We start from the raw sequence: 21,406 nt of genomic DNA on the forward strand, positions 1-21,406 counted from the left end.
CACGAGTCGCCCGCGCGGCTCCCGCGGCCGGTGCTGGCAGCCAGAGCCCCGGCTCACCCCGCCGCTGCGCCCGGCTCGGGCTCGTGCTCCCCCTGCTGCCCCGCCGGGCCCGGCCGCGTCTCGGGCTCCTCTTGCGGCTCCGCGGGGCCGCGCTGGGGCGGCCCCGGAGGGGAAACGCCGGCAGGTCCTGGGGGCGGCGGCCGGGCAGGGCCCGAGGGTCGTGACCCCCAGGGCTTGCCCCCGGCTGCCTTCCACCGGAGCACCGTTCCCCCAGAGCCCCATTCATGGTGCGTACTGGAAGGCGGAGGAGGCCTCCCTCCTCTTGGGCACCCAGCGCTGTTCTCCGGGACCCTGTGCCCTGGCCTGGGCACGGAGCCCCCGGGCAGCCGCGTGGACGCTGGGGGTGCGGCAGGGTCGGGCCCACCTGCCCGAGTGCGGGAGTGGGGATAATGAGCTGCTTTTAAGCCCGTACAGGGAAAAAGTTCTCGTTTCTGGAGTAAGATGTTTTAGCAGTACATGATAGCAAAATACAAGTAAATCGGCTATAAGATGCTAATAAAATTGATAGTCTTTGAGGAGGAGACATGCTGGGTACTACAGTCATTAACAAGTGTGATGCATAGCTCAAAATTAGTTGCCTCAAGAGAACTACTGGAAACAAAATTATCTTCTGTCTGAAAAAACAGCTATTCATCTTTCCCTTCCAGCAGCTTGCCTTCATCTGAAAAAAAAAATAATCTTGGATGTGAAGAAAACTTGGATAGTTTTTCAGACTCCAACGTGGGCTTCCCATCTGAAAGCCAAACCTAAGCATGTAGCTGTTTCACAGAAAGAGTAGTTACAAAGCAGTAGACTTGCTTTTAGTTTAGGGAGTCTTTCAGGCCAGTCAGGTGGCCAGCAATGTTGAATTTGATCCATTAGTCTGCGAATAGGGTTTTTTCAGTAATTTTGTCTCTCAGTGATTTAGCATCCAGAAATGCAGACAGGTAATTAAGAGTGTGAAAGCAGGAAGCCCTAGTGATGCTGGGATGGGATAAATGACAGAGGGATGAGAAGCTGATTGCCATGGAGTACCAAGACTGGCTTTGTGAGACATCAAGAGAGCTCTCAGCACCTGTATGTTTCTGTGACATCGGGCTGAGATTGTACTGATCACTGCTGGCAGAAGCTTACTGCAGGCTGAACTCGTGGCTATCTGGGAATTTAATTTTTGTGAAAGAAATCCCAGTTCACAGGACATTAATGATTTACATGAAACTTGCATCTGATTTATCAGGGCCACGCAAGTGCCTCCAGGCTTTTTAAAAAGGCAATTTTGAAACCAGCAGTATTGATCCTTGAACCGGAAAACACATGGCTGCTGTTTCGCTTTTTTTGCCCTTGGTTATTTCAGGGTAGGGTTGGGTAACTGCTTTGTGGTCCCACAGAGTCAGTTCTGACATACCAAAAGCATACTGGAACAGTTTGTGTGTGGCTGATACAGGCCCTGCCAGGCCTAACCATGGCACACCTCAAACTTGTCTCAGAAATACAGGAGTTTTGTACTAAAAGATGGTCAACACCAGATAGTACCTATGGCTCTCAAGAGCCAGATTTTCTTGAAAATATTCTGGTTTCTGAGTAGTCCAAAGGCCAGGCTGAGAGTTTGGATGGGCTTTATGTATTTGCACAGATAAATACTGGTCTGACTCATTATTTTTGTTACTTTATCTCTCCTAAACCGCGCCCGGACTTCTGCTATTAGGAAAATGTATCCTGCAGGCTTCTTTCCTGTTAAATGGGGGGAGCATTTCTTGGCAACAGTCTTTTCCTCTGATAGCAGCAGAAAACTGGCAGCTTGTTCCCATAAATGGCAGAGCTCCCATTAGAGAAATCTAATTTGCTCCCTCACCAAAATCCACTTGAGAAGACCTGTCATCAATCAGCCCAACTGCCAACCATGCCCTTCGCTTGCATGTGGCAGTGAGTAGTCTTATGGGGTGGGGTCCGCTGCACCCCTCATGGCATTCTGGTGCCCCCCTGTTTGTTAATGTAAAGAAAGATGGTTGGACAGCCCTTCTGAGGGAAGACAACCTTCTGGAACAGCCTCTGTGCAAAGCCACCTTCATTTCCAGAAGGTTCTTAAAGTTTGAGTGCTATACATGAAAACAAAATGGGTACCCCACTCAAGACTGATGCACTTGTAAGCATTGCAGTTTAGAGATGCTGACTGGGAAGTTACAGATTATCCTCACTAACAACCAGTATAGAGAAGTAATTCATTCTTTAGGTATGATGCAGGAGACCCTAGAATCCCACTTCTGCAATTTGAGTTCTGCTGAAGCTCTCCTTCCTATGGGAAATTAAATTAAATCCTAAGCTCATATTGCTGAGTATTTTCACTAGTCCAGGATTTTGTTAAAAGCATAGTTCCCTGATTTATGGGTATGTGTGTATGGCTCAATGCAGCACTAATACTGATCTGTATCCTCCAGGTAGCACCGAACATGTGCAGACTAGGAAACAAAAGCTGTGTAGCCACCAGCAGATGAACTGAGAAGCAGGACTGAACCCAGATGTGATACTATGCAAAAGCAACTGCAGTGCTTCCAGTTTCAGGGCAGCTCTGAGCAGTGATAACCTGAGGGTCTCTCTACACCACTTCAGTGCATAGTATAGCAAGCATACTGTGAGAGAAGGGGCAGAGTGGAGCCTCCTAAGTCTTGGAAGATCGGGTGAAGCTTAATCTTGGTTCCCGGGAGAAGAAAACACAATGCATATTTTGGCAAGGAAGCTTGGGAACAGTGTGCACAAGTGGTTGGTGTATCAGGAGGCCATTCAAGAAGAGTCTGGGATAAATAAACTGAGAGAAAACAGTTTTGCTGAGAAATCTATAGAGGTGGACAAAGAGAAAGGTCGAATCTCAGAAAAATTACCAGGGAAGAAAAGATTTAACACAGAATAGGGTGACAAAGATTGCCAGATTTTGAGTTAACATTGTATCATGGTTATGTACTACTGTGCCTAGGATTTAAAATTAAGTTATTGTGAGTGCAGGAACGATTCCTGACAGAGAAGCAGCTGTTGATTGTGCTTCTTTGCTGTCAAAATATGGAAAAATGCTGAATGAACGTTCAACTGATTGCTCAATGAAAATAAAATTCTAGACAACTGCCAGATTTGGCTGTGTGCCCCAAATGAATATCCAGATATAGGATACACAGCACTGAGCATGTTCATTTTCAGATAACAGATTTGTGAGAAACATCCTCTGCAGTGGCTTTAATCATAAGAAAACATAGAAACTAATTACATCTTGAGAACGTTTTGATAACTGTGTGTTGAAAACAGTGAATGAAAAGATGCTTTTGTGTACTGCAAGGGACTGCAAAGTTCTCATTAGAAGATATAATTACAAAATCATAATTAAACTAGTATGCTGCTAAAATAGAAAGCATTACAATTGCAATTTTTTTTTTTACTTTAAAGAATTTGATCACTACAATCTAAAATTAGCTTTTAAACTTCATTACACAATAAATGGGTACAATATATAGCTATGGGATTCACAGAAGATTGGTTAAAAGCTCCTTTTTAGCAGTCCTGATTGTTTCCTCATGACAAATAATGGATGTTTTTTGAGCATTTGGGGATTGCAAAGCAAAAGGGGTGAAGAGTCATGAATCATGTATAGAGAACAATCTGGAGATATAAAAAGATGGGTACAGGATTTAAAGGGTTGGCCTCCACTTGTCAGCAGAGGCTGCTCAAAATGGGGAACTTGGTGCTGCAGTTACCTTCAGCTTGCACGCTGTTAGGTTGATGCAGAAATAAGGAACTTGCTTTTTTAACACACAGCCTGCCAACAGTGATAGAGGGAAAGTTTCACACCACTGCTATAGTCAGTGGTTTCAGAGGTAGCAACAGGACTTTAGGTTTAGATGCACTGACTTTAAATAAGGGAGGTGTCAGAGGGGCTAGGTACAGGATTAAATGAATAGACACGTGTTGGAAATGAGCAAGTAAAGATGGGAACAGAATTAATGTAAGGAGATCATAGAATCATAGAATCACAGAAGGGTTTGGGTTGGAAGGGACCTTAAGATCATCTAGTTCCAACCCCCCTGCCACAGGCAGGGACACCTCACACTAGACCAGGTTGCTCCAAGCCCCGTCCAACCTTGAACACTGCCAGGGATGGGGCAGCTACAACTTCTCCAGGCAATCTGTGCCAGTGCCTCACCACCCTCACAGGGAAGAACTTCTTCCTAATGTCTAATCTAAATCTCCCCTCTTCCAGTTTAAAGCCATTCGCCATTGTCCTGTGACTACATACCCATGTAAAAAGTTCCTCTCCAGATTTCTTGTAGGCCTCCTTTAGGTATTTTCTCTCCTGTATTTGCTTGCATTTTTCTGAGCTCTGTGTTAGTTTATTTCTACTAGTCATATAGCTAGTTTCTCTGGAGCTATTCTTTCTTTGAGCTGATTGTTTTTCTTAATCTGGATATAATTTCTATTATTAATGTATTGTTTGGTTTTGCTTCTGAAATAGAAATGAAAATTGTTAAGACCAAACCTAAAGCCAATGGTTAAAATATTCAACTTTTGTGAAGATGCTTTTCCCCAACTTTCTATGTTGCTATTTATAATTTTCTTTTGTGCACAGTATCTTTCCCAAACTTCTGTCTGATTATGTAGCATAAGATTTACTGTTATTCTTTTTAAAATGAGAGTATATACTTCTGAGAGCTTGGGAGCCCAGCAATACGATAAATCCATATGGATTTATTCTACAGCATGTGACTGATGGTTAAAATGAGCTCTCAGCTCTCATAATAAGCTTGAAAACAAAAGAGAGAGAGGGATATGGTATAACAAGCATGAAGCAAAGAGAAGAGAAACCTATTTGGATTCAACCATGTTTTGCTCAGTCATTTGTGTTAGTCAAGGACTTAAACAGTTAGTATGCCCTGAGGCCAGGGGCTTAAAGAACATGAGTCCTGTACATGTTTGTTGTAGGACTGGTACAAGAGGTTCCCACCATTGGAATTACAGCCACAAAAAGAAAAGCAAAAAACAAAATGACTTCATTGAGATTTGAAGGTGAAGTAAAGGCTATGCCTCAGATCATTACTTGAGTTCCTGAAAATGCAGCTCTGTTGGTGGAAATTTGGTGGAAATGTGTTAAGAGCTCTGTGTACCTTTTTGGTCTCTAACATCTTTCAGTCAACAATGAAGTTTCTAACACATGGAGTAGAATAATTGTAGATAATCTCAAATCTATGATACTGTTGATTTAAAAAATGTTTTAATATGAGGTTTTCTATACAAATAGCTGTGAAATATTTCTATTTAAATTGTCCTATTTTATATTTACTTAGAATAAGAAATTCAGTCAGACATCCCAATGGTCTTTCATTGATTTTTTGCAAAGCTACTGTCAAGTTTACAACCTCAACTGTTAAAAAAATGCATCCTTGCAGAATTTAAAGCATGTTGCACAATTTCAAGACTGTCAGGTCGCTTATTTACATCTACCACAGCTGTACCTGTATTTTGGATTAAAAAATGATGTCTTGAGAGAGGAACAATTGCTTAAATAAGAACATCTGAAATGCTGGGGTTTTAAGATCCGAATGATCAAAACAATCGGAAAGATATGAAACTGGAAGTTCACAGGTGAAATGCCATCCTGAAACAACTAAGTTAAATAAGACACCTTTTAATTTATTTTTTTTCCCTAGTATAAGGCAAGCATTTCAACAGACTCAGTGGAAACAAAGAGCTTTTGCAATAAAATATTGTCTTTTTCATGGTTACTAGATGACAAAAACTATTCTGAAGGCCTCTGGCCTTTGCATAGCATTAAATGTCATTACAAGGTAAAAAGGAAGTGCATCTGAGGGAAAATACTTTCATTATTACTACAGATGGTCTACTTTCAAATTTCTCTCACTAACTGTTGAAGTCTTCTCATCTGCACTGTGATGCTGAACGTGGTTTAGGTTTCAATTGCCCTGGAGAAAAGTGAGTATAAGATTAGGGGAAAAGGATGATGCTGTGTTGGGGTGGGTCACCTTTGTCTCTGACAGAAGAACATTTATTCATTTTTCTCCTTAGCTATGTCACATATGAACTGGTTCAGGTATCTGCTGAAGTGGAAAGCTATTAGATTCATTTTATAAAGAAGGATGAGCATGAACATCACAAATTCTTCTCATAACCAAAAGCCATACAAATACTGCTGCTTACAAATACAGAAGAAGAAGTGTTTTGCAGGTGATATTGCTCAAATTTATGCTACTATATTGCTTCAGACAGTTCTTACACAAAACTAATCTGACAACTAACTAATAAAATGGAAGGAAGGTCCTTGTCCTTTACCTTGTATGCTACGAAATATTATTCTTTTTCTCATTTTATTACAAGTCTCACATTATCTGGGATTTTAAATGCCACCTTTCCTAGAAAAATGAATACAAACACAGTCTTAGGTAGTGTCAGTTCTTAGTAAACCAAATGTCTCTGCTCCTAGACTTCCAAAAATAGGCTGGAAAACATGAGCCTCAAAAGCTGAGAAAGCTGAAAATCAAATGAAATGCATCCATGAATTCACTTAAATTGCCAGATCTTTTGGATAATTAAAGTGGTATTATGAAAAAATAATATATTTTTTCAGGTAAGCAAGAGAGTTCCAGACAAGATTATGGCTTTTACTGTTGCTGGGACAAGACGGTAAGAATAATTGGGGTTTTGCCTGTTTATGGATGCCCAAACATTGGGTCTAAGCATCTCTTCATATTTTTTATCATAGCAGGTGTAGCTGAAATGGGCATTACCTTGGCTCTTCCGACCCAGAACAACAGAGCCAGCAGCAGGTGTCTTCCTTTACTGCTGGTCCAGATTCAAAGCAGGCTGCTATTAACCTCTCAGAGAATATATAGAAGGAGATAAATGAACCAGAGGGTTTCTGCAAAGTATAGTACCTCAAGGTACACACAGAGCCCATCACATCCAGGTGTTTCTAGATGTGTTAATTTCTTTGCAGACATCATGCAGTTATCTTCTGCATAATATAGTCTGGATTAACAGATCTTTTTCAGAATGCTTGCAAAGCTACCCTACCATTGTGTACACATGCTAGACACCAAGAAAGCTTATCTTGTGTCTGCTAAATCAGAGTAACTATTGCTAAAATCAGATCAAAATGGTGTTTTTTCACAAGTTGTTGTACATCCATCCTGTGCACTGGTATAGGGACCCAGGACTAATACCATGCAACTACTTAGCTGGAAAATGACCCCATGATACAAGTTTGGACCAAAGGGAGAAATAAAACATGGGTTTAATTCTTCAAAGTATTAGGTCTTCACACTCAGGGCATTATAATGGTGTCGAGGCAACTAGACATGCATCCAAGAATTAGGTAAAGAGGATGCAAAATAGTAGAATTATAGTATACAGATACAGCTATGCTACTTACTGATCTGTGAGCTAGCACTGATGGCACTAATTTGCTGGGGTTTGCACTGAGTTAACATGAAAGTCTCACCCCCAGGGCTGCTGCTGGTAGATACACCTTTAGAAACCTGATGAGCCTCATTTAGTGAAGGGCTTATGCTTAAAACTAGGATGTCTGCAAAGATGTGTCCCAACCTCTCCTTCCATGCAGCCCTCCATAAAGGCTGATCAGATCACTCAGTTCAAATGATCTCTTCCTCAATTTAGACAAGGAATAACGTAAGGGAGCTTGAGGGAGAAGAGAAGGGGAAAATGATCATCACCATGAGGTATGATATTTGTTTTCTACAAAGAATGTGAAATTTGTGGGTGGGTTTTGTCCTACAATCCCTTGGTCAGAAGATGTTTTCCCCATACTACAGGCCAGCTCTGTGCAGCCTTTATTCCTTGCTCATGCTATTATTCTGCTTACAGCGGTGATGGGAAAAGCCTTCCTGCAAACTGGCAGCAGACAGTGGTCGAATGCAATAGTATCTTTTAATGGAAAGCATTAATGCAAAATAAACAGCTTCACGGAGCATACCCCAGCAAAGCATGACTTACTGTAACGGTCCTTAGAGACATTTCCATACTCATGGTATTAAGACATTATCCCCTAACTGCTGCTCTTTCTCATCCTGTTTCTGGAGATTAATAAAATATAGCTCTTGGATCATCAAACATTCCAATGCATTTCTGAGTGTCTTTGATACAGAAAGTGTCTCACTATCACTGCAACTCAATATCTACTTATATGACAAGACATGGGAAGGTTTTGCCTGCACAGCTGGATGGCTTCCTTTCTTAAGTAAGATCTTTCCTCTATGAGCATATCTGAACAGCACAGTATTTATGAAGTTGCAGCATATTGAAAAGGTTTTAAAATGGTTACTGCTCTTCCTGCTGACATCTAGGCCCTACTATTACACTAATTTATATTCTTGAAAGACAATTCACAGATAATGAATGATTAACTTTCCAGTTGCTTTTAGGGGAAAACAATTCTATTACAAAGTTTCACAATATGCAGAAATTTACTGTCTCAGAAATTCAGCTAGCACAATGGATCCTTTTTAAAGAAAAGTCATTACTTCTCAGTTATGGCTGTGTACTATGAGTAGGGAATTACATTAGCACTTTCCAAACTATTTTATTCTATCAGCTTCACATGCAACAGGATCAATTCCTTCTATGTTTGTGACATGCGCCAAGGAATGAGGTCAAAATAATGGAAAACCAGAATGTGACAAAGTTATATGCAATGTTTTTATAATTTTTCACTGCAGTTGGACAGCTATTTCACTCACATTGAACACCTGCAAAAATGCTGAGTTTAAATACAAACCAAGTGCACCAGTGAACTGTACTCACATTGACCGAGTTTCAACACATTACTGATAAGCCTGAGAATTTAAATACATGCAAGTATTCCTTATCGTCTTTGCTGAGATAGACAATGCACCTTTGACAGCCTTAAATATTTGGTGGCCGCAAGGCTGTTTCTTTGTTCACAAAGGTACTGTGAAGAGGAAAACATGTCCAGTAGCCAAACAAGAAAGCAAACAGCCCCTTTTGTTGTCAGTTGGCCAGGATCACATTCCACCATGGTGCTCCGAGCACCATTATGCTGTCACTCGTCCTGCTGGCACATGTCAGGACAAGGCATCTGCAATCAAGGCAGCAGATGGCTCTTTGGGTCACCTAAAACCAGGTTTGGCATGGACACATCATTTATGATGCTGCTAAGAGAGAACAAAATATTGGCATGCATGTAATATAACGGATCTCTGGAAAATGAAGGCGTCCTGTATCCCGTTAATCCATTCACACAGAACAGTATCCCCCAAGTTTCTGAATAATGTATTTTCTATTAATGTGGTTTCTTCTTTCATATCTGGTGATACATATGCAGTCAGTCTATAGCCCATCCATTTAAACCCAATTAAAGACAACTGTTTGGGGAATATTTCAGGTTCTGACTATGCTTGTGGACAGCACAGCACGAGCTGCCTTGAAAACATCTGTGACTGCTGAGCCAACGATTGAATTGCCAACACTCAGTTCATTTCATTCTGTTTTGCCAGGCTCCACAGAGTGAAAGCAGCATATTTCTGAGCAGTGGTTGGCATGATGGTTAAACCCCCAAAAGTTTCATCCCTGCAGAGATTTCAGGGCCCCACTGCTGCTCATATCTCATATTCACTGTGATATTTCCAAAAGAAAGGAGAGAAAGGGAGAAGAATACAGACCTGCAGTGTGCCTTCCCCACCACATCAGCTTGAGTTGTTCCAGGAAATGTTTGAAGTCTTAGAGCATTTCATGTTTTAATGCTCATGATACATTGGCGGAGAGCACTCCACAAGCGTTAACCCAGATCAAGGCAATGAACGATGATACTATGGGTTAGAGAACATGCAGTCTCTTAGCTGAATTGCTGGTTACAGCCAAATGCAGATAGAGCACTGATATTGATCACAGCACTTACATTAATGATGTGATCCTTCTGCAGTGGATCAGGCCACCATACCTTAAATAATCTGCAATTAGTGTTAAATGACTCTTAGTGTGCATTTTCAGTTAAACTCCGAGGGCGAGGCCAGTTGTCAGAACCTCATTCAGATACAGCGCAAGAATGTCTTCTGATGAAGGAAGGAAGGGAAGGAAGGAACTACTACAGTTTCTTCTATGCCTCTGAAAATTTGCCCAATGGATCCTATGCCTCTTGGTCTCTATATTGGCTGTTATATACAGAAATGGGTTGGAAGTGAAGCAGAATCCCCTTGTTTGTGTCCTGAAATACAAGTTCCTTAAATTACTAATACTGAGCTTTTAAAAATGTTGTGGTTCTAACAAAATATTGTGTGTCACATTAACCTTTTTGCCCGAGTTTTGAACCTTTAGGAATCACTGTTTCCAGTTAATGCAAAATCCACAAGCACAATGCACTGCAAGTAGAAGATGAGATTGTCATGACTTCATAAGCAAAACCATCAGGTAAGACAAGACAAAAAGATCAGAAAAGGTACCACAAAACCCCTGTAAGTGAGCAACAACAGTAGCGCCAGCTATAGCGCCTTGGCACTTCACTTACCTAAGCCAAGTCACTGAAATACACGCACAAGTGCCAGTTACTTAATTCTTCACCTCTGATGCCATGTCATCATCTGTAAGCATGCATGCATCATGCAGCAAAGTTTTCAGTGGCCTCTTAAAAAAATCTGGCCTTTGAACTGTAGAAGGCTCAAATTTTAGTGCTTAGTGGAATAAGGAAAGATGGTGCTGCAGTTAAAATGATGTAATCCAAATATTCCCCAAAATAGTGCTATGGAAAGATGAATGACCCATGAATAGCTGGAATTAACAGGATATTTTATAAGCCATAATAGCTTTGTCATTGTACTCGTGGAGTTGCAGCACTGCCTGAGCAAAACTGAGGCTCGCAGAGGTGTCTGCGGCAGGCCACATCTCACTGCAGCTCCCCAGTGCCTCTCCTGCTTTGTGGGGTTCACTGCCTGCGAGTGTCAGGTTAAGGGCTCATCTTCACAAACAAAGTGAGGCACAGAGGAACTGCAGCAGGTGGGGGCTCTGTAAGCTAGCCATGAAAATGGAGCACACACCCTGGCTCCCCATGAGCGGGGGCTCCCCAGGGTCCATCAGGGCAGGGCCTGTCAGCCAAGGCCCGTCCCACCACCCCAGCCAGCAGCAGGGCAGCCAGGGGCACCAGGGCAGCCCCAGCCTCGAGCACTGGGCACCTCCTCAGGCTGTTATAAGGTCCTGGGACATGGGCAGGTGTGGGTCACCCCCGGGGGATCAGGCAGGTGCAGTCAGGCCCATTAGTGCCCTGGCATGAGCCGCCTGGTGTGTGTGCTCAGCCCCACTACTGGCAGCCCCTGGGGATGTGGGGCTGAGGCAGCTTCGCCTCTGCTGGACTACCCTTAACGATAGACCCAAATGATTGGCCATGGTAAGATTTTCCATTATACATTTCATTTTTCTCAGCATGCCTAAGATCCAGTGGCCATATCTCATCAGATAGCGTTTTCCAGCTTTATAATTTGTTTTTAATACATGATAAAGTTACTCTGAATGTTTTGTATTATTTATGTATGTTAACATACATAGGTTAAACAGTTATACAAAACATACAGAAACTATTATATCCACTAAATTCCTCTTCTCACTTTTCAGGGCTTTACTTATTGTATTCATTTTCTTATGGATCATGATCACAGTATTTTGAATTATTTCTGCTATGGAGGTTGGTCTCCATCAACAGGAAAAAAACCCTATTTTATGAACACTAAAAAAGCATAGATTTTCAGCAACTAGAATATATTTTTAAATCCCCAAACTTCACAGTATCAGGAGCAAATTTTACCTGTGCCGTAATATTGCTAAGTTGGATAAGCGTAGTCCAAGTTCTTTAAAGATAGCTTTGAAGCATAGAGTACAGGTATAAAAGCAGCACATATTCAGGTATACACATTTATACAGGTATAAAACCAGCCATATTCAACAATGTGTATCATTGGTCTGTTCTAATATACGACCTCCAGTATTTCTTTAAGTAAAACCTTGGGCCTGATCTTTTGGTCCATATGGTCTCGGGAGAAGATGAGCACTGGCAGAAGGAGGCAGTGTAGAAATTGCTGGGTGACATGCAGCACCTTGAAGACCATGTCCAAGTAATAAGTTTGGCACTTGAGCTCAGACAGATGCAGTAATTCTGGCACCCGGCCATACCTGTTTTAGTTTTTCCTTTTCATTTTAATTGCTTTGTTAAGTATTTTTGTCCCGTCCCCTTCCCCCTTTTGAACACCAGATTCTGCTTTGTGATTTGCAAAGCAGCAACTGGAAACACGACTCTACCCCTTTTCTTATCTTATCTGGGCTCCGACTGCATTTAAATTACCGACAGTGCTCAAATAGGCTGTGGCAGTGCAGCACCAGTCTCTCGCTGAGAGGGATAAATGTGGGATCAGCACTTTGGAACAGGAGAATCAGCACATTCATGTCTGTTTGACACTCTGCACGTCCGTAGTCATAACAGTAGGAAATATTTAAATTGCAATAATTTGCTATGATGTGTCTAAGCATTACTGGAAAACAGCTCGTTAGTTTTGCATCTCTCAGAGTGTAAGGCACAGTGCTGCAGTGAGGAGCTCTGCGCTGGCAATCAGGCATGAGGCATTCTCCACCTTGGACTTGGACAGCATGCATCACAATGAAACTTGAAGATCCTTAATCGAGTGGGCTCCTGTGGGAAGCGAGGCATGACTAAAAGGGTCAGAAGACACTCAGTTTACTTAATTGAGACAAGTTATTAATGTTTATAATTTGCTACCTAAATACTAGAAGTAACATTTTTAAGGACACAAGCGCAAAGTTTCCCCTCTGTCATGTCCACCCGTGCAGGAACAACTTACAGTGACAGGAAAAACAGTGTCTTACAATCACTTTTTTCCCCCTAGTTGCCCAGGAAATAGATGCTATTTGCTAATATTAACCAGTAAACAGTGAAATTAATATAACACAGTCTTCCCTGTTTGTAACCTGCTAGGGAATTATTTTGGAAAATTGTTTATCCAGGCCCAATGATAACTACTGACAGTCTACTCTGTAGTACCAAATGGAATTGTATGATCATGATGAAGATATTATCCTCAAAAAAGTATGTGTTGTAACCACATCCAGTGATGAAATTTTATCTGTGCTGTCAGCAGACCTTCAGCCAATTTTCTCCTGGATTCATCCTCCAGTTGCTGAACAAGCCTAGGCAGGTCGAAGCAGCAGAAACTAGCTTGGACTCAGCATGGTTAAGCATCCAGGAAAGAGGAACCCAGAGCATGTTAGGATTTGTGCTTTGCTCTTCATGCTGGGAGCCAGCTCAGACCTAGCTCTTGCACAATGTTGTCAGGGTTTGTATGATCAAAGCATTTTATGTCTAGATGGGAACATCATCACTGAAAGACGTGATTTAGCCAGAGTATGACCTATCCAACCAAACCCTGAAGTCGACATGAAAGCTTAGCTGTGGGTATGTAACCTTTCCAAAACCTTTGTGCATGAGAAGTTGCTGTGCTCAGCAGCAATAGCTCACGTGAGGGCTTCTCAGTCCATTTAATTTGTGGTGACATGTATTAGCTTAAGTAATATATTGTTAGCATTGCATCTTTTTATTAGTCCAAACAATGTGGTGGCTTAAACTGTTAGATCAAACTATTCAAACAGTTCTTGCTGAACTGGAACTTTTGAACCAAATGTGAGGAGCTGTCTTGGCAGATTGGCAGGTGTGGGAGAAAGCACAGAGGGCAGGCAGAGCACTGGGCAGAGCACAGCAATCTCGTACACTGGGGCATATTAATCCAAAAAGGGCATCATACCCAGCCATAGTCAGTAAGCATTTAAAAACCCTAGCTGATATGGTCTGAGACAATTTAATGTAAATGTAGTTTTACACAGTAAATAATTAATTTCTTATGCTTCCTACTTCTTACTCTTTTCTTTGCCTTAGCTAAGTCATGTTTCACTTCAGAAAGCAAAGAGAATAAACTGTCAGAAGAGTTTCTTTCCAGATGAGTGATACTATTATTAACAAGCAAGTAAGTAATCAAGCCCTCAGATAATATACAATTCAGAGCATACCTTTGACATTTTGACTAAAAGTATAAAAAAGTACAATTAATTCAATGTGCTTCCCTAATAGAGTTCTTACATCAAAATTCTGGGCTGCTGAGCTTAACTCATAATGATTTAATTCATAATTTTTTAAATTACAGTTGATCACTGCTATCTTTCTGCAGGAAATCATTAATGCTCTTTAGTGAAACTGGTTACCACAAAGATAGTCCTATCTATTTTATGAATAGAACTTTTAATGGAAATTTGTATATATTATAAATTTCAGATGCAAAATTATAGAAAGGTGTCATAGAGATAATATGTAGAGACAGTTTAAATAATTCCAGATATTGAATACCCTCAAAAATATTTTATTCTCAAGACAAACATACAAATTTTTGTTTCAGATCCATAGGCACAAATTGTATATCACCTTTATACTGAGAAGTCACGAAAAATAAATGACTGTTTGAGAAATAAATATGTTTGGTAACTTGCTTTGTCCTCACCAATCATAAAGATTAAATTAAATTGCAAGGCTGCTGTAACTTTCATGAAATTCAGATTTCACAGATATATGCTGTCTTAAAATGTCAGAAAGATAATGTAGTCCAGCAGATTTAAATACCTGTTTCTGTTTCTCCTCTCCGTATCACCAGTTTTACTTTCCTATCATCTGGCAATTGAAGAAATTGGCACACTACAATAGTATGCCAGAAAATTATGTCATTTATGTACATATATTACTCTTATGCAGTACTACTATAAGCCCCAGGTCCCGTTGTCCAACTGAAATCTGCTGAAATCACATATACAACTCATCAATCTGGCATTTTAGAGTAAAATTGTTCAATGAGCCAGCTGGTTTTGAAAATCTGAGCAGGTATCTTCCTTCAGAACTGGAGTCCTGACAACTTTGTGGGGATGATTTAATCTCACTTTCCTGATTAGTCTGGGTACAATCAATCCTCCTGATGTTTCTGAAGTGAAGTTTCTCAAGGAAACTTTTCATTGTAAATCTGAGAAGACCAATGGGGAATAGAAAACAATAATAGAAAAAATGGCTATGAGACATGATTTCAGAAAGTGAAATACTTAAATAGTACTTGAAATATTTTGGAAAGCAATTGTTTGAAAATAGGTAGTCCTAGAAACTACAATTAAACAAAGCCAAAAAATTATTAAACCTGAAGCAGGGTCATGTCTTTGCCTTCATTACTATTTAGAAAGGTTTGATTGTGAGTGTTACTATGACTGAAACCTGATTTTCCTGTAGGGAGAATACATTATCAATAGACAGGTAAATACTGTGGCTCTTTGTATCTGAACTATCTTTTTCCTGCTGGCAGTTCCTGTGTGAGCTATCTTCATCCACACCTCTGCCTTTTTAGAGTTTTATTTGAAAGAAGAATCCTGAACTCATACTCATGACTCTTATGGGACCAGGATAGGAATATCTGTTGATAAATATTCAAGGACTACAATACATAACTGCCGTAGCTGCAACAACAAAATTAATGATTGAGGCTGGCGATCAGGAAGCTGTGGGCAAACATTTGAACTGGACTTGGATTGAGGTACACATCACTGATCAATGAGCTGTTCGTTGCACTAAGGTAAAGCTGCCATTGCTTATGCTGTGCTCAGATACTACAGTAATTACTGTGCCACAGATAAGTCGTTTGATGGAATAAATAAAGCTGTGAACACACATTAGGTCCCTTTTTGATGAGTATAGTTAACGTTTTGTTGTTAAAGGAAAAGACGAATATCCTTACAGGAAAAGAGAACATGGCATTGCTCAGCATATTGTTTTGATCCTTCCTCTAATAAAAGGTTAGTGAAAGACATTGTTTCTCTGCCGGTGTTTTCCCTTGTTCTCTGTGAATATGTATTTCAGTAAGCGTGTAGAGGATATAGCATGAAATTAAGACTGCAATAGTGTTTAGTGCTGATGATAAATAAAAAGATTAAAATGCATCATACATTTTATGATACTGTTAATCAGAAGTATAGGAAATTTGCTAACAATAATGCACAGAAATGGTTATGGCTGCTTTTTACTAGGCTATCTCTTTTTAACTCGTAGTTTTACTGACCATCTTTTTCCTTTCTAATATCTTTTGCATATGCGACCCCTGGGTTCTCACTATCATCCCTCCATGTTTACAAGTCTCTCATCAGAAAAGCAAATTATTTTAGCTGAAGTATCACCTAGATGCTGACACTGTGTTTAATCTATGTGTAGATCCAGCTATCTTGGGAATGAACTCCATCACATTAAAGCGTCAGAGGGGCACACGAGCTCTGAGACTGCTAGTAGCAGCCTAGAGGAGGAAACTGAGGACCCTAAAGGAACGTGTGATGTTGGTGTGGAGGCCAGTGGTTCAAGGTAAAGGATGGAAGTCTGTTTGCTCTGCAGTGCAAACATAGTGCTATTGATGATATAACAGCCCAGAATGTAACTTAATGGCCTCTGTGACCATTTCGAATGGTGTTAGTAATCACTGCCATACTTTCATAGTCCAAGCAGAGAAGGATACAAAGGTATCCTAAAGCCACTTCAGCTGTCTGATATGTCCTTAATCGTCTAGTGCTTTATTATGCCCATAAGGTACAAAATACAGATTATCTTCTGTTTGTCTGAGAGAAAAAGGGATCTAAATTTAAAGCAGATTGACTATATTTCAGTGATGATAGCATTTGCCCTGGAAAAGGCAACTCAGATTTGTTTAGACACCCTTCTGACTGGTTCCTAAGCTTGAATGCTGTGTGACCTCGCAGACTTTTTTTCAGCTGAAGCACATTACTCTTCTTGACATGCCATCAGAGTCACAGACTACTGACTTTCAGGGCACAGTTCAAGAGGTGCCTATTTTACTGAGCAGATGATTGACTAGTTATGGATTTTTTTCCTTTTTTTTTATCTCCCCAACAGCATATCTAATTTGTGATTCAATCTTTTTATTCAGTGACTAGCTGCCTCAGCAGCCCACTATATATATATATTATTTCTGTTGTTTGCAATTAATCATCAGTGATTATGCTGTGTAATTATCTATCCCATTTAATTTAATATTAGTAATGGATGTATATTAAAGTTACTTCTGCCATATGCATATTTTTCCTACAAAATGCTATTCAGAGACCAGCTTTTTAAGGCATTTTCTGAGCAAAGAAGGATGGCCATCTGCTAATCTTGACCATGCAAGTATTTTAAGATTTGTTGACTTGATTATATAATGGAATTGAAAGTAGAGAACATGATATAAGCAATTGAAGACTTTGTTATGTTTGTCGATCAATAAATATTTAAGTAATTCCTTACCATTATTTTCCCTTTCTATATCACAGAGATTTGGCATTTCTCATTTAGTCATTTTTGAAATTTCTAAAACGTTACCATTCAAGACAGGATATTAGAGAAAGAGTTAACTGTAGTAAGGACAGTAAGTAAAGGACAGAAAGTTTTCCTCATTTAATTAATCCAATCCCTGTAGCCAATTTTCAGTTTGAAAAACACTACATGTATGTATAGGTAAAAGTATATTTTCATGCCATTTTCATTACCCCTGTAAGCAGTGGTTTTGGATGGTAACCAGTCAGCAAGTAAGGGGTTCAGTTTGAAGCCTACGTTAGATATTATACTCACCTTTAGATCCCACCTTCCTCCTGAGCCTAGGGAAAGTCCATGTGAGTAAGGATCTAGCTTCATATGCTACAAAACAGGCAGTGGGAACAATGTGTAATATCCTCTACCATTTTCATACACTGCCTGAACATTGTAGAAGAAAGCAGATCTCTTCTGTCAGATGATGCAAACTTAATAAATCTAGTTTTCTTCAAAACAAGACAAATCTGACCCTTTCTAATTTCTTTCACTGTGAATCCTTTTCAGTCTTTTCCTTAAAATTTCTAGCTGTTCAGGCAAGACCTACAACTTTTATTCAGGGAAAACTCTTTTTAAAGGCGCCAGGTGTAGCCTATATGGGACAACTGGGTTTCTCTGGATGCCCAATCTGCTTTATTCATTTTGTTTTGGTTTTATATGAAACCACTTTATTCATCTGTTCACTTACTGGAAACTGAACTTCAGTGATAGAGTTCAATTTTCAGTACACTGAATGCAGCGTCTTCTGGCTCCATGTTCTGATTAGATGTGGTCTTTGGACAGAAATATCTCACTATTTTCATCTACTAGAAAAAGTCAGAACTAAATGCATAAATAAAGTTTGCTTGTAGCCTATTTATAAATGGAATGAAAAATATTTTTTTCAAATCAATGATTCATCTTTGCAAAAAGAAAAATACAGAACACATTCTCAAAGAAATAATGCTTTTGGAAATGAAGATATAAAATAATTTTAAAAAGTTTACACAAAGTGTTTCTGTATTTCTGAAACTAACTATTAATTTTTCACATTAGAAAACACTCTTTTCTTTCCTTTTGGCCAAAACTCTATTTTTTGACAAATGAATTGTTAATTAAAACATTTGATGCAACATTTTTTCTTCTGAAGTGAAAATTTCTATGGAAAAACCCTCTTATAGCTAACTATCAATGATACTTTAACACTCGATGTCTGGAATATCATGCAATAATCACATAAATTATTCTTGTGTATGTTAATGAAATGCTAGTAAAATCCGTACATTGGAAAAGTTATAATATAATGCCAGTATTTTTAACTCAGGAAAGATAGAAAATAAGATGATATTATAATCTTAAACCACTTTTTTGTTTGCCTTTTTACATATAGTGTGGGAATGTAAACAATCTTTCCTCATGTTTGAGCATTATTTTCTAACCAAATCAACCATATGAATTAGCCAGAATTCTGCCAAGTCAAGATTCTGCCCTGATCCCTTCCAATGCTCTGAGCAAACTTGGGTCTGGTACTTAATCATGGATTTATTCAGGATTCTTTCACTGCCATTTCACTCATCAGCTATATAAAGGGCAACAGAGAAAGATGGAGTCATCATCTGAAAAGTCTTTACTTTACTCCTCCCAAGTGTTATAAACTACAGCTGCTGTGAAAGATGTACTGTACCCGTTTAATGTAATCATATGTCATGATGGTTTGGTCTTATTGTACACATCTCTTTTATTAATAGAATCTGTGATCCAAATGTAGGTTCTTGTGGATAATCATGTGCACTCATTTTAACCATTTATCCTTTCCATGGGTGCATTTTGCTCTACTATCGTCACTTATATTCACTTTTTTTCTTTTCTTTTTTTTTTTTTGGCATATAATTAAATGCTGTAATCTTGTAAACTAGTAGCTTTCCCAAAAGACATGCTGTAACTTTATTTATAAAGTAGGCAGAATACCAATAAAAAGATAAAAAAAAAAAAATTCTTGAAGGTAAGTCTTGAACTGTTACTAGTACATAGTTATTTTTCTTTTTCCTTTCCAGTTTATTAAAGTTTCATTATTTTCCTTTCATTGGCTTTGATTAATCTTTTTATAGTATAACATACATGGAGCCAATGCAGCCTACAACAGCATGTGACAAGTAACAAACAACCCATCTAATTTTAACCTTCTGTGCCCGCGTACATGGGTTTTGTCCTTGTAGCATTAGAATTGCTAATCTGCCTGTAGCGGAGACCTAAACCAAGCACTGCAAAGTCACAGTAATATATGTGCAATCATATTCAGTTTTGATAGCTGAACTGAAATAGCTTGAATTTGAGGGCAAGAAAAGGCTTATTAAAGCTTTCAGAAAAGTTTACAGCATGATGAGACGACAGGAATTGTTTCCCTCGCCCAGTGTGTTGTAACTCATTCTGAGAACATTTAAACAAAGATTTGATTCTTGATAATATTTCTGTTCCCAATTCTGATACCCATATTTCTGTTGGTCTCTACACACAAATACTCTATGTGCTTTATGAGAAAAGCTAAATTGCGGGTACAATGCAGTGTGAAGCAAAGCAAGGGAACACTGAGTCTTGGCGGTGTTGCCATGTTTTAAGGAAGATGCATTCAAAAGAAATTCAAGAAGGGGGGACATAATGTACCTGAGAGGTGTCAAAAGGAAACGAAATAGTGAAGAAGGGACATAATTTTAGAAGAAATATTTATGCTGGAAGCACTGTCTTCTAGTTGCCAATTGTTCTCTGGAAGTCAAATGATAGAAGAAAACTGAGACTAAGAAAATGAAAAAAACCCCATATTTTTGTAACATTAAAAAAAAAAAGGGAAAAGAAAAGAAAAGCCTAATTTGGACATGAGAACGGCTGATGTCTGAGAGATCAGAGGCCAGAGCCATGGGTGGACTTCTAATGATGCAACTTTTAATAATGTTTGATGTAAGATAGAGAAGTGATTCTAGCAATCATCTTCTGTACCTGCCTACTGGACCAGGACTTGGATGGAAAGACTACTAGCAGGTAGATCCAAACAGTTTTAGGTAATGAGAAGCCCAGTTTAGTCTACAAATAGTAACAACTTTGGGTGCCTCAGGAACTGTTTTGGTGAAATCAGATGTGCCCAAAGACTTTTGGACAAATGAAGGTTGGTGAGGATTACTTGGTCCTTGACTTCAGGTCTCAAAATTCTGCATTAATTCCACTTTCAGACTGTAGGTGGTTACGTAGACCCTAAAAACAGGATTGAAGAACCCAGCAAGATAAGAAAGAGGCCACCTAGGCTAGGCAGCACAGGTATTAAGGCTTAGAAAAAAGCACTGGCACTGCTTTGAGAATGACTTTCAGATGGGACATGCGCGAAGACATATAGAGGACAGCCTGTTTTGTGAGTCCTACCAAGTTTTAAGTGTGTAGGAGCACAGGGAGTTGTACAAAGGTCTTTAGGACAGAAATTTAGGTACCTGTGGATTCTAGCAGAATAAATAGTGTCTTGGGCAGAAAACACACTGAAGCAAAGCAGTGGTTGAGAGAGTATTGTTGGCTGAGTTTTGATTTAAGGCATGTAAAACCCCTCTGGGTTTCAGACCTTAAACCCTGATCCCTTACTACCTTGTGCTTCATGTAATCATTTCAAGTCTTGCTAAATGGCTTAATAATTTCTAGCAGTGCCTTGAAGCCAGAACAGCTGGTTCTTATAAATCAAAGTTAGTATAAAATTGAAAGAACACTGTTAGGTCAAGAAACTGCTTTATTTGTTTGCATGCTTTAAACCCCAGAGATACATTATGACACATGTCCCCTGATGGATCTGCTTATTTTAATATTGTAGTCTGCTTTGTAAAAACAACAAACCAAAACCCAAACCACTTCTGCACTACCGCTAGAACAGCCTGGAGCTTTTAAAAGAGGAGTTATTTTTTGTAT

Source organism: Strigops habroptila, chromosome 6 (genome assembly GCF_004027225.2).
Source record: "Strigops habroptila isolate Jane chromosome 6, bStrHab1.2.pri, whole genome shotgun sequence".
Taxonomy (NCBI): Eukaryota; Metazoa; Chordata; class Aves; order Psittaciformes; family Psittacidae; genus Strigops; species Strigops habroptila.